This window comes from Stegostoma tigrinum, chromosome 7 (genome assembly GCF_030684315.1).
Source record: "Stegostoma tigrinum isolate sSteTig4 chromosome 7, sSteTig4.hap1, whole genome shotgun sequence".
In the NCBI taxonomy this organism is placed as follows: Eukaryota; Metazoa; Chordata; class Chondrichthyes; order Orectolobiformes; family Stegostomatidae; genus Stegostoma; species Stegostoma tigrinum.
Window position 1 is genome coordinate 63,614,346 of NC_081360.1, and position 14,357 is coordinate 63,628,702.

Sequence of the window (14,357 nt, forward strand, 5' to 3'; positions counted from 1 at the left end):
CCCAAGGATGGTGATGCCAATATCTGGGCCATTGTCTGTAAGGTATGTTTCAGTGAGTGTGACAATGTAAGGTTGCTGCTTGACTAGAATGTGACGAACTCTCCTGATTTTGACAGTAGCTCCCAGCCAATAGTAAGGAGGATTCTGCAGGGTTAATAGGGCTGTTTCAGCTGTTGTGTTTGCTGATTCCCAGGTCAATGCCAGGTATTCCTTCCAAAGTTTTATTACTTTGTTGACACTTTGTAGCCAACGAATCAACTGAATAGCTTGCAAGGTCATTTCAGGGTGGTTGAGAGTCAACATTGTTGTGGTCTAGAGGCAAATTTAGGTCAGACCAGGTGAGGATTTCAGGTTTCTCTTCCTGCAAAGTCCTCCTTACTAACATCTGGTGGCTGCTGCCAAAATCAGGCATGTTCTTCACATACTAGTCAGGCAGCAACTTCACACTGTCACACTCACTGAATCATACCTTACAGACAGAGTCCCAGACACTGGCATCACTGTCCTTGGGTATATCCAGAACTATCCAGCAGGACAGAACCAGTTGAAGTGGTGGCACAGTGGTATATACGGGAGGGAGTTCCTTGGGAGTCCTCAACATTAACTCTGGACCCCATGAAGTCTCATGGCTTCAGGTTAAACATGGGCAAAGAAACCTTCTGATTATCATTTACCTGCCTCCCTATCTGATAAGTCAGTGCTCTTCCATATTGAACAACACTTCAAGGAAACACAGAGGGCAGCAAGGGCACAATTGGGTTTCAAACGTCTACCACCAAAAGTGGCTTGACAGCAGCACCACTGATTAAGCTGGCTGGGTCCTAAAAGGACATAGCTAATAGACTGCGGCTCTGAAAAGTTATGGAAAGCATCAGTGTTATCAAGCAGCGCCTGCTCATCAGTAACCTGCTCAGTGGTGCCCAGTTTGGGTTCCACCAGGACCACTCAGCTCCTGACCTCATTACAGCTTTGCTTCAAACATGAACAAAAGAGATGAATTTCAGAGGTGAGGGGAGAATGACAACCCTCGACATCAAGGTTGCATCCAATACAGTGTGGCCTCCAGGTGCCCGAGTAAAACTGGAATCAATGGGTATCAGAAGCAAACTCTCCACTAGCTGGAGTTGTATCTGGGATGTAGAATAATGGTTGTGGTTGTTGGAGGGCAGTTATCTCAGCTCCAGGACATCTCTGCAGGGGTTCCTCAGGGTAGTGTCCTAAGTCCAACCATATTCAGCTGCTGGATCAATGATGCTCCTTCCATCATAAGGTCAGAACCGGACATGTTTACTGATGACTCCTCAAATACTGAAGCAGTCCATGTTCAAATGCAATAAGATCTGGTCAATATCCCGACTCTGTCTGACAAATGGCAAGTAACATTCGTACCACTCAAATGTCAGGCAATGACCATCTCCAATAAGAGACAGTCTAATAAATGCCCCTTGACATTCAATGGTGTTAACATCACTGAAACTCCCATTTTATCAACATGCTTGGGGTTGCCATTGACCAGAAACTCAACTGAACTCATCACAAACACATTTGCTAAAACAGCAGTTCAGAAGCTCAGAATACTGCATTGAGAAACTCACCTCCTGACTCCCCAAAGCCTTTCTACCATCTACAAAGCAGAAGTTTGATGGAATGCTCCCCGCTTGTCTGGATGGGTGCAGCTCCAACAACACAAGAAGCTTGACCACTGAGGGCAAAATAGCCCATTTCACTGGCACCACATCCACAAACATCCATTCCCTCTTTGCTCAGTAGCAGCAGTGTGTACTCCTCACTTGCCATCCCACCAATCTCCGAATTCAATGTATCATCCTCAAACACTTCTGCCAACTCCGATTAGACACACCACCCAGAACTTCTTCCACTCCTCACCTCGCTCTGCCTTTTGCAAGGACCATTCCCATTGCCACTCTTTAGTTCATGCCACACTTCTCACCAACCACTCCAACCCACCAAGTACCTTGCCCTGTAACTGTAAAATATGCAACATCTGGCCACACACCACCTCCCTCACCTCCATCCAGGGCCCTAAACAGTCCTTCTAAGTGAGACAGAGCTTCACCTGCAACTCCTCCACCCTAGTGTATTGCATCAAGTGCTCCTGATGTGGTCTTCTGTACGTCAGTCTGACCAAACGTAGACTAGGTGACCATGTCGCTGAGAATCTTTGCCTGGTCCGTAACAGCCAACCTAACCTCCTAGTCACCATCCATTTCAACTCCCTGCCCCATTCCCCCTCCGACATGTCCGTCCACGGCCTCCTCCAATGTCGCAGTGTCTTTTGCCTGGGCACCCTACAGCCTGGAGGGCTCGACATGGAGTTCCCCAATTTTAAATAAGCTTCCCATCCATCCCTCGACTTCCTTTCCAGCCCCACTTCCGCCCTTCACTGCTACCTTCTACCCTCCCTTCCAGCCATAAACCGGATTAAACCCTCCCATCAACCAACCTGATTGTACTTACTACCAGCATTCACCTATCACCACCATTCCGCTACAACCCCTCTCTTTATCTGCAGCTGCCCCTACCCCCACATTGAGTCCTGAAGAACAATAATACCCAAAAAGTTGACTGCTCCTTTCCACCAGATGCTACCTGGCTTGTTGTGTTCTTCCAGCCTCCCAATTGTCTACCTTGGATTCCAGCATCTGCAGTTTATTTCATCTTGATTTATTTGAAAAGATCAAAGGGTCACATAACTGATGAGGACGTATTAAACAAACAAGATAGTGTTAAATCTTTAATCAGTTAGAAGGTTTAAATTGATTCATATGATATGTAAATCCCCAAACTTCTTACAAGTCATTGCCCTGAGAGAACTAAAGGTTTTAATAAAGTAAACAGGTGGTGACATTTTAGGTCAAACAATATTGATTAATTAAAACCTAACTGATTAAATATTTAACAGCATCTTAGGTTTTTTTTAATACATCCTCATCCGTTGTGTGACCCTTTGATCTTTTACTTGTAAATTCTGTGTCTGATGCCACCTTTCTCACTAACACCTGAAGGACCAGTGAGGCTCAAAAAGCTTGTGTTTTCAAATAAATATGTTGGACTGTAACCTGTGCTGTGTGATTTCTGACCTTATCCAGCTCAGTCAACACTGGGACCACCACATCAAGGATAGGAGCAGCAGATATATGGAACACCATCACCTGCAAGTTTCCGTCCAAACAACTTACCATCCTAATTTGGAAATACATCACTGTTGGTGGGTCACAATCCTGGAATTCCCTCCCAAAGAACATCATGGGTCTACCTTCAGCAGGTCGAATGCAATGGTTCAAGAGGGCAGCTCATCACCACCTTCTCAAGCTGGGGCAGGCAATAAATGTTGGCCAGCTAGCAACACCATGTCCCACAATGAGTAAAAAAAAATCTCCTGGGGGTGAGTTTAACCTGAGTGTCACCAGACCTCAGGAAGGGAAATGTTCAGAAGAGTCCTTCATGGTAACCTCAGCTGGTGGAGGAATTGAACCTATACTGTTGACATCACTCTGCATTGCAAACCAACCATGCATCCAGCTGAGCTATGCAATCACCTTGCTCTATACACTTTGTGTACCTGTGGTGGAATGTCAGCAGTCTTTAGAAAGAGCTTGCTCTGTAATATTTACCACACCTTTATTTTGAAATGTTTTGCAAATACAGAACTGGCACATGCTTGCAGATCACCTCAACTTTGCTTATGATGGTCTGGTTGGCATAGATCCAATGTGATTTTTAAGTTAACAGCAACAGCTGTAGCAATTATATGTTTATTTTCAACTTCTGAATGTTGTACTGCACCACCAGGATTAAGATCTACTGGCTATGTCCTCTACATGTTCTCCACTAGTATTTATCTCCAATCTCAGTTTCAGTCCTAGTTTCCTTAAAAAGTAGAAGGGTCAGTTTCTTTCTTTCCCTTTTCAATTTGCATCTCACTTCAAAAAGTACAAGATTTGAACCAACAGATTCCATCATAAACCTCAGAGTTTAGTTGCTTTGAGTGCTGCTGCATGACATCTATATAATGAACCTTTACAAACTATGCAATTTAATGACAAGGTTCTGAATTGTCTTCAATTGTAAATCCAGTAAGGCCTATACACACATGACTCTAAGCCTGCAAATATGGAACACCACATTTGTCAACATCAAAATAGTGTTTGGTAAACACAGGTGCAATCATTCATCATTGACAGTAATTTATTTTTGTTCATTGTGCTATATCATCACCTAAAATGAAGACCATTCTCCCAATTAATATAACATTAATGAAGTAATGGCTTTAACACTGATTTTACTGGGCAGCAATAGTAACTCGAACCCCAGCAAATGTAGAATCTCAAACAAAAACTCTGTCTTTTGGCATGCAGCTGATTTGTAATCTCATTTACCAGTTTTTCATTAATTTCACATATTTATTTTATGGAATAATCGATTGTGCATCAGTTCATAAAAGCTTTCTGCAAATTTAGATATATAGTGACTTCTGGACTAAGTTAATCTGTCATTCTAGTGACCACTTTAAATTACACAAAAAAATTGATAGGAGATGACTCGATTCCCATACTAAAATTGTATTTTGAAAAATATTATCAGTAAACGTACCAAATCCGTATTCATTCCTATGATTAATTAGATAATTATCATATACTTCTGTAATGCTCTACTCCTGCAGACAGTATGCAAGTAACTGTGAATAGCTAATGCAAATGAATTATATATATAAAAAGAAACTACAGACTGATGTATGAGTTGCTGATTCAGTCATCAGGGTATTGTTTCTCTTCATTGTGATTGCATCAATATTGTCGAAATAAATTACCTTCAGAAACATTTTGCACCCATTTCACAGAATGTAACTACTTCAAGTGAATAAATACTAAAATTTTTGATCTTACCATGAACTTCATCCAAAAATTTAACTTGTAAAGTGAAGATCTCAATCTTATTTTATAAACATTGTTGCCCAAATTATCAGGAACTTCAATTTTTTTTTGATACTACCGAGTTGAATTGCTCTCTTGGGAAACTTGAATTCAAATCGCAGTATCAACTGAGAGTGGTGGGTTGATGTAATATTACATGAAATATCAGAGGATTGGACTATTACTCCGCTGAAATGAGTTCAAATCCTACAGCGGATGCTGGGGAATTTAAATTCAATGAAACAGATAATGTTGTGGAAATTCATTTCATTCACTAACGTACTTCAGGTAAAGAAATCTGCTGACTTTATCTGCCCTGACCTTCAGGAGACTTTAAGTGAGCAGCAATGTCTTGTCTCTTAACTGCCCTTTAAAACAGTTTCACAAGCGGTGTGATTTTATGAACCTAGGAGTGTTAAAAGGCAGTAGCCTTGACCTTGACACTAATATATGATAATTTCCATAAAAGTTTAAGCTTTCATCTGGCAAAAAGCTGGCATCTGGAACCCTCCAAGAAGTTCCAGCTCAGAGTTACAGACAACAACGTCTGACGGTCCTGATTTACTTACCCGAATAGTTAGAAAATGTTAGAGGAATTAAAACCTGCAGTAACTCCTGGTCAGCTATAAAACTGACCCACTGGCAAGTCAATGGACTATCAACCACTCATTTTGATCACCCTGCCCCATACACTTTCCCGGACACCTGGTGGACCAATGCTCCCTGCCTGCCTCCAACTGAACTCAGGCATAGTTTCTCATCACCCTCCCTGACACTTGATCCACTCCTCCCTCTCACTTATGTACATGCCACTCCTGCCTATCTGCCACCCTACCACTTCATCCACCTGCACATCCTCGGCCATTCTACCTCAATCACTTACATTACACACTTGTGTTTCCTCAGTAGCTGTCAAAGGGGTTTTGGGACTATTAAATCTGGAATGCAGCAGATACTGTTTTCAAGCAAACATAAACTTGATTTCTGCAATGATCCACTCTTGTGTTTACAGCATGTTTTCCTGAACTACTCATGATGGCTCCTGCCTGGACATCTGGTTGGAAAGCTTCTCAATAGAAAAATAGTCAGCCTTTTCTCTGGTCTGCATCTAGGGATTCTGACTCAGATCAGATTGGGCAACTAATACTAGAGAGATAAACTGGAATTAACTTAGGCAGCAAAAATGACAAAGACTGCCTAGGTGACTGCAGTATCCACCTCATTAACATCTGAGGGCTTAAGAAAACATTTGGGGAGCTGTCCTACAAATGAATCGAGTAAAACCTTAAAATCGTGATACCCACTGAATCTTACCCCCTTACCCAATAACTGACCATCATTGTTCCTGCCTCTCTCCTGTCCCACTGGCAGCAAAGACACAGCAGAAACGGCAGCATAGAGGTTTTATTGTAAAAAGGATGTAGCTCAAGCAAACTTCAACACTGACATCATGAAGTCTCACAGCATCAGATAAAATATAGACAAGGCACCCTCCTGCTTTCTACCACCAATGAAACTGCCTCAGCTGATGAATCAGTATTTGCCATATTGAACACCACTTGGAAGAAGCACTGAGGGTGACAAGGGCCAGTTTCAGAATGCATCGTGGTAAGGCCCTGCACGTCTATCAACAGAAGTGGCTCAGTAGCACCACTGGCAACTGAACTGGCTGAGTCCTGAATGACTCATCTGGCAAATTGAGCTTACGATGATGCCATGAAAGAAACCCTATGAGTGAAGAAAACAAATGACCTTGTTGAAACCAATCTACTTAACAGAGATGCATCCATGTATGATTGTACTGATAGGAATAATCTCTGAGAGGGCAAAATCCCATCTTCACACCGAGGATACCCTCCATCATGTTGTGACTCTCTCACGATGTTAAATGGGATAGGTTTAGAACAGATCCAGCAACTCAAAAATATGCATTTGCAAGGTCATGTGGGCCATCTGCTGTATCAGAATTGTATTAAACCACAATCTGGGAAATTTTTTTTAAAAAAAATCAATCAAACCCTTACCATCATGCCAGCCTTCAAATGAAGAGTGCCAAATGGCATCCTGTGAGCAGCACTGGGTCTACTTAAAAATAAGGTACCATCAGGGTGAAGTGGCAACATAGGAATACCTCATGCCAAACAGTGGAAGCAGACTGGGACAGAACAAAGCCATCCCACAAACAACAGTTAGTGTAGTCCTACTACTCCAGACACAAATGATAATGGACAACTTAACTACTAATACGTCAACAGTTATAATTTCTGACAACATTCAACTATGGTGCTAAAGTTTTGCTATCCATATGAAACCTCACTTAGCCAAACTGTTCCAGTACAGCTACAACACTGGCATGTATTTGAAAATATAGAAAATTGCTCAGGTATGCTCTATCCTGAACCAGATTAAATAAACTCTCCACGCCATACACTGTCTAAAAATAGTCCCAGCAGCAGTCTACAGGGAAGCAAGCAGTCACGTGATCTAAAAGAAGCCTTGCTCAAAAGGAGTTTAATGTTCACATTGAACTTTTAATTCCCTTTTTGAATAAGCCACTCCAGGAATTTCAAAAGAGCTTGAAAAAAAAATTCAGTTTCCCATGATCCTTTAAAACTTGAGGTCTCCAAACAGAAAATCGGACATCCTTATTGTTTTACTGAAAATGAAAAATAATTCTTTCCCAGAAAACAGAGAAAGGTCAGTTCCATTTGTGTTGGGTTTGAAGAACTGTTATTGGGGTTGGCCCTCAAGAAACAGCCAGCAGGAACCCTACACGAACTTGCTGATCTGTTAAAGCTGGCATCTTATATACTAGAGTCAGTCCAGTATGAACAATGTAGATACATTTACAAATGTCTCAGTTTGCCCTACAGACTCAACCCACGTGAACATGTTCTTTCCCCTCCAATTTTTTTTCCCTCAGCGACCAAAGAGGTAAATGGAAGTTTAAATCAACTGCTGTGGCTGAACATGCATTACTTCTAGAAATCAAAGGACTTGTAGGTTAACAACTGCACTGGAAAGAGCCTATCAATTTCCTTCAACTGTGTAACATACAAATCCACTTCTGTATCTTTTAAAATGACTTCCGAGTTTATGTGAAGTATGCATTTTACAATAATTTCTCTTTTATAGTACTGTAAATTCTGTTGACTGTGAAAATGCAATGTAAAAACTCCCCTTTCCACACACAGTATTATAACCCTGAATATTTACTTAACTTGTCATGTCACAGTAGTGTAATTCTGAATAGGAACTCATTTATTCATAATTAATTAAGTTTAGTGCTGGGCTGGGTGGCCTGTTCATGCTCCTGGTTTATATGTCTGTACAGTCCTGGGTGCTGATAATGTCTGCACTGTGCAGCTCAGCACACTGCTTCAAACTGCAATTTTGCAGCAAATGAAAGGGTTAGAATTATGTTTATTCCATCAGTGCAATTTGTCTCTTTCACCAATTCATGCTTTACAGAAAATGAAATGCTAAGTACAAGGTACATTGTACAGAGAAACACTTTTGAACAAGGAAAATCATTGAATTCTAAAGAAATAACATTTTGCAAATCAGAAATACTAGCAGAGCTGGGTGAACCCCAGAACATATGCATTTTCAAATGCTTCATCAGCTACATGGAAGAATAAAAAAAGCCAAAAGATTCATTACAACAAATATAGAACAGCTGGTTTCTCAACAAAATGCTATAAGAGCTACAACAAGTATTCAAAATATGCTGAAGAGGATTGTAAGTCTTGAGTTTCTAACTAACAAATTCAAAGTTCACTCTTCCTAAAGCTACTGCTCTACACTGCTTCAGAAACACGTTAGCTACTTCACGAGATGTCAGTCAGTAACTTGTCAGTTTTATCTCACTACTGACTGTATTAACATTTCTCACTCTTACTTCCATCAATATCAAAGCAGGGATTAACAATTTCACTCCCAATAGAAATCCAACTGCATATACCAGAAACCATTGCAATATGAACTCCTGGTTTAAGATTCAATATTGCTGTTAGGATTGTAGCCTCTCAGGTATTAACAAGTAGCCAAATGTAACCCACACCATCATTCACTTATGATATTTTGACATCAATTTTGTGAATAATCAAATTCCATTCATTTTTACTACAAGTATATCTTAAATGTAGTATCAGTTTGTACTTATTCAAGTCCTGAGGCACGATGTGCAGCAGTCTTGGTGAGCCATATAGCCAAGACCAAATCTAATTTTTGTTCTTCTGATGGCCATTCCGAATTTGAAACATGAATGTTCTTTAAACTTTATGGCAGGTTTTATGACAAAATACTAAAAAGTTCATGCCAGCCAAGATTCCTGTTTTATTTGAAGGGTGAAGGCCAATTTTTTTTTCAAATACTACTTGTAGCTTTTTACTTTGCAATGTGCCACCATAAATGTGGGATCTTCTGTCAGGCTTGGACCAGCTGTAACGAGGAGCAGCTGTTAATAACATGAAAACTGATTGTGGAATACCTCCTCAGAGCCCAACTTTCAGTTCTTTTCCATATACTGTGCTGTAGTCCCTAGTCTCAGCAACAGGCTATTCTCCTGGAGGCAGAATGATGAAACCACATGAGGTGTGCCTGTGTGTGTGTGTGCACGTGCTTGCGTCTCTGTATAGGGATGCGGAGCTACCCATCCTAGGGCAAGATGGAGTTAGCTAACTGAGGGGTATGTGAAGCCCAATTAAGGCTGACTGGAATCTACTAGTTGGCTTGTGCAGGAGGCAGTAACAGAGCAGCTCCCAGTGCCTTTGTGCAGCATTCCAAGGTAGCTTTAAAACCTCTCCCCAAGGCTGGCCTGGCTTGGCGTCACCTGCAGTCACAGTGCACCCTTTTGAAACGCCCACCACCATCATGGCAGCTTAGCTGCTGTGCCTATTTTTTATTTGATGTCTTAAAGAAGTTACAGAGAGGTAACTCCATCTTTTATTTCCTAATTCATGAAATGTGGATGTCACTGACTTGGCCAACATTTATTGCACATCAGCCCTAAAGGCCCTTGAGAAGGTGACTGTGGACCCTTTCTAGTGTACCTGTGAAGGCAGCCTTCTGCTTTCTCAGTGCTGCAGGTCAAATAGGAGACTTATTTACAGTCCTTAACTGGATAGTAGGCTATGCGCTCTGGACACTAATTGTCAAAAACAGAGAGGATCATTAATGTGAGACCAATCACTATTAATCCCAGTTTGAGCTTGACAGCGCAGTCGTAAAGCCTATGAAAAAATTCTGCTTCAGCTGTCCATTCTATTGCATATCAGCATTTCATATAGTCAGATATGACTTTAAAAAGTACAATAAAGTCTCATGAATCACAAATAATCCCTTAAAATGTCAAGATATTTGGTAGAAAAATCATGAGTTGCTTATTTCTTCAAGCAAAAATCAATGCGATTGTGAGGGTGTTGGTTCTTAACTCCTGGCCTGCTCTACCTCAAGTCTTTAATATGCAAGCTATGAGCCCAGCAGACGACAACCAGGTCAGAATGAATACTTTGTTGAAACGTCAGTAGGATGGCTGCCTGCAGCATATGTGCCTCTTATGGAGGTCACATGATTATGACAGACCAGGATGGACATTTGTACATGACTGTATTTCAATCCAAACTGCTCCCACTTGTAAAAGAAATAAGAATGAAAGGGCATAGATTTAAACAGAAATGGAAAAGAAGCAAGGGTGATGTCAGATTTCTTTTCCCCCCTCAGCAAGTAGTTACAGCATGAAATGCACTGCCTGAAAAAGTGATGTGAAGGTAAGTTCAACTGAGACAGTCAAGTGACAGTGGATGATTGCTTGTGTAGGAATAGTGCACAAGGTAATGCCAAAGATTGCCACTAGGTAATAATGCTCCTTTGAAGGGCTGCTGTGGACACGATGGAGTGTCCTCATTCTATACCAAACAATACTGTAAACCTGTAAATGTAGTCACAAGGTTCCAAGTATAGGCAATGCTTAATGGGTCCAACAGTCAATAGTGACATTTCTCTGTCTCTTTTCTTTTCTACATTAAAAAGCACTCTAAAAAATGCTTCCTTTTCTTGTACTGCTTTCTAACCCTCTCAAACAAAATGTCCATCGAGGCCCACCAATTTGGTGCTTGTCTGTTTTCTTCAGCCATTCTCTTCCTCATTTACACATTTGGAAAGTATAATACTCTCTCCCCTCCATCATATGATAATGATTCAACATGCCTGAGCTCCGAGACCTACTGATTTCTGTCCAAAGAATACTGAAAGGTTGCATGACCTGAAAGTAGTTCTGACAAAGACTCAGAATATAGTAGTATCCAGAGAATGCCACCTTTAGATCAGGCTATTGGAAAAAAGAGATGTGATGACACCATGAACTGGACTGAACAATGGCAAGAACTCGACGTTGGTGCTTACAACACAGGGGCAGAGGAAAAATCAAAGATTGGAACACGTCAGCCATGAGAAACAATGCTGGCAAGAGGATAAGCAAGAAGCTAGATTTTGATGTCTGAAGTGGGTGAAAAATAACACCATGGTGATGTTGCACTTGGAGGTGAGAAGTGCAAGAGACAATATTACTGTTCTTAGGCCATATGACCATAGGAGCTGGAGTAGTTTGTTCAGCACCTTGGGCCTGCTCTGTCATTCAATAGGATCATGGCTGATCAGACATTCCTCATGTCCTCTGTCTTCCCTTACATAGTAGCGATTAGAGAGAGCAAGCTTAGAAGACTTAGGTAAAGGTAGGTAAAAGTTAAAGGTGGAGTTTACTTGGCAATGGGAAACATGATAGGTATACATGACCACAATGGGGGGCCAGAAAGACATAACGAGCAAAAGTGGTTAAATGTTCTTTTACAAGGGATACATAAATAATGACATTTATTTAAAAAAAAGCAGACAGAAAGGATACAATTGGCCATGTCAGGAATTCGGTTAAAAAAAATTAAACTGAAGTTGTGACCCATGAAGTCACTGGATTGGAGAGAGACATGCATTCCTCCCACCTCAGTCAAAACAACGGGGACGAAATCCTGCCTTGGACAGCTGCTGGCCAATCAGATAGCTGACAACTGTCTGGTCGCAGCAATATCACAGAGAATGGTGGCCACTCCTGGAACTGCACTCAGACCCCACAGTGACTGGATATGAAGGTAAATGGGGTGCAGAGTGGTAATACAAGGACCAGTCCTTGGGAAAGGGATTAAGATGAACAGATGGGGAAGAGTGTAAAATTAAACCAGAAAAACTAAAGCAAAGATAGTTGCAGACATAAAATAACCTGAAAGAAAACAAGCTAAGAGATTTAAAACTAAGATGAGTTGCAATTTCTTCACAGGATTACAAGTCTTTGGAATTCTCTACCTAGAAAGCTACTGGTTTGATTTGATTTGATGTTATAATTGTCACACATACTGAGAAACAGTGAAATGTACTTTTTGCATGCTATGTCGACAAATCGTATCTTACATATGTATATCAGGGTAATAGAACAGAGTGCAGAATAGAATGTCATGGCCACAGATAAGGTGTAGAGAAGGATCAAGTTTAATACGAAAGTCTGTTCAAAATCTGATAACAGCAGGGAAGAATCTGTTCGAGTCTGTTGGTACATGTTTTCCAACTTTTGTACCTTCTGCCAGATGGAAGTGAGCATAACTGGGTGAGAGGGTCTTTGATTGTGCTGGCTGCTTTTCTGAGGCAGCGGGAAGTGCAGAAAGAGTCAGTAGATGGAACGTTAGTTTGCGTGATGGACTGGTCCGTATTCACAAGTTTCTGTAATTTTGAGGGGTCTTGGACGAAGCAGTTGCTGTACCAAGCTGTGATGCGTCCGGTTAGGAAGTCTCCTATGGTGCATCTATAAAAATTAATGAGTCAGTCTGGACATGCTGAATTTCCTTATCCTCCAGAGGAACAGTGGTTATTGATGTGCTTCCTTAACCATGGCATTGATGTGGGTGGACAAGGGCAGATGGTGATCTTTACTCCTAGAAACTTGAAACTCTCAACCATCCCCACCTGAGCACCATTGATTGTTCTCCACTCCACATCCTGGAGCCGATGACCAGCTCCTTCATTTTTCGGACATTGAGGGAGGGATTGTTGTCATTACACCATGTCACTGATCTCTCTCTTTCCTGTGCTCCTACTCTTGGAAATGTTAGCATGACTAATAGCATATGCATTCGGCAAGACATGCTAGCCTGAAGGAATCTTCAGTTCTGCAAAAGTTTCAGCCATTCGTGGAAAGAAAAGGAAAACATTCCAGTTAGAAAACTGCATTCGGCAACTCAATATTCAGCAGCTTGGAAGTACATAGGGCCTATCAGCTTCTATGAACAGACAGTCAACAGTTAAAAACAGCTGCAGAACAACACTGATGAATGTGTATTTAGGAGCTCAGATCAGTGAGAAATAATGAAAACAAAACTGAAAATATTTCTGTATATCAGAAAGAATCTCACTAAAGCTAGGAGGAAAATGTGGATCATGAACTTGGGACACAGCAATTAATATCAGGCAAACAGAGGACGCATATCCCTTAGGGGTTGAAAAAAAATTCCTGAATTTAAAACAAGCTAACAGAAGGCCTAAATTGCTAAATTTGGTGAACAATGATTGTTATAAATATTTAAAATGATCACGAACAGCTACAGAAAAGATTTTTTAAAAAGGACACCTGTTTCAAAAAAAAATCTACTAAAATGGCAGTATTCATCAACTCTGGACAAAACATCTAATGTGCATTCAAATACATTCTTAATAGATGCGATATAAGCACAATCTAATTTGTTTCAATTTAAAATACTGTAACTATACTGACGCAGCTAAAAGGATTCAAACCATCTACATTGTTGAAAAAGGCATGAAACAGTTAAGATGAGAAGGAAAAACAGACAAACTCCTCCATTATGGGGGATAAGAAAACAATTTTTTCTTGATTTTAAAGTGCTACAGTGACCTTTAAATGTTTTCAAATGACTTTTCCTGCACAAATAGAATGATTATTCTGAAACAATCAGTTTTCAACTTGCATGGAAATTGAATGAAAAAATATGAAAAACAAAAATACAGTAGCTTTCAGGCAGCTCTCTTTGTTGTGTCATTTAACAAAAAAAATGAACTACTGAAACTATGTAATGAATTGAATATTTATGTTAGTATCATAAGGACGTCTGACGATTACTTGTTATTAAGTATCAATCATATAATGGAGAAGCAGATTTAATAAAAGAATACAGCCTTTAGGAGTATCTGTTAACCACTTTACAAATGATCCTTATACTTTGCCAGCATTTTGTGATTATGGTGATTTAGAATCAGAACTTATTCAAGACAGAACTTTCTTTAGAATTACTGATCCATGTATTTCAGAAACGCTACTATCAAAGGAGGATCTCACACTAGGAAGCGCTATCCAAAATGTTGGTA

The 14,357-nt window shown here is 40.5% G+C and overlaps 1 protein-coding gene across 15 annotated transcripts in view; it reads right to left on the reverse strand.

The window, feature by feature from the left end:
- Window positions 1-14,357, reverse strand: part of csrnp3 (cysteine-serine-rich nuclear protein 3) — a 273,625-nt gene that overhangs the window by 21,195 nt on the left and 238,073 nt on the right. The gene's annotated exons all lie outside the window — the stretch shown is intronic.